This window comes from Penaeus monodon, chromosome 15 (genome assembly GCF_015228065.2).
Source record: "Penaeus monodon isolate SGIC_2016 chromosome 15, NSTDA_Pmon_1, whole genome shotgun sequence".
Lineage (NCBI taxonomy): Eukaryota > Metazoa > Arthropoda > Malacostraca > Decapoda > Penaeidae > Penaeus > Penaeus monodon.
The window spans coordinates 17055358-17056076 of NC_051400.1; the positions used below are offsets into that span (position 1 = coordinate 17055358).

The window sequence follows — 719 nt, forward strand, 5'->3', positions numbered from 1 at the left end:
ACTCACGCCCGGCTCCTGTGCCATGCCCTGGCCAGCCCCCGAACTGGCTCCAGAGTTTCTTCTGCGGCAAGATTTCTACACGAGCCGACAAACCCCTGATTAGACTCACCCAGTTCTGAAAACACCCCAAATTATCGACGTAAATCGTCTCCCTTTCTTTCAAATCCAAAAAGCAAAAAAACGACAAACCAGAATTACAATTTCGTGAGTGGAATCTCCCCCGCCATTGAAAAAATGATCTCAAATCGCCTAATGAAATCCCGCACACGAAATAACGAACAAAAGAATGGCGGCAACGGCGTGCGTGAGGGAAACCCGGGCATCCCCTGGGCAGCCTTGTGGTGCTAAACACTCGCCTCACTTCACCTTGCATTGCCCTTTCATCTCTCTGGGGGATGTCTAATTTCGATGCCAAAACCGTCGCCGTAAATTAGATAATCATAAACCCGAAGAGAATGAAAATAAAAAGAGATGGCAAGGGTTTATGACGGCGTGACTTCCTCAAGAAAATCGAAAACGTTCCCGCCCGAAACCGACGGGCTGTGACGCCGCGCCCGCGATGCCGTCCACCCTTCCCTCTCTGCCTGGCTCTCACTGTCACTGCCTCTGCCTCTTTGTTTGTTCTCCTTCCTCTCGTCTCCCTTTCTTCCCTCTCCTCTTCTCAACTTCCTCCTCTTCCTCCACACACCTCTCATTTCCTTCCCTTTTCTCCTTTCCTT

At 50.6% G+C, this 719-nt stretch overlaps 1 protein-coding gene across 1 annotated transcript in view; it reads right to left on the reverse strand.

Moving 5' to 3' along the window:
- The window catches only part of LOC119581792 (cGMP-dependent protein kinase, isozyme 2 forms cD4/T1/T3A/T3B-like), a gene marked incomplete at its 5' end in the record, with an annotated part of 43492 nt that overhangs the window by 18418 nt on the left and 24355 nt on the right, over positions 1 to 719 (reverse strand).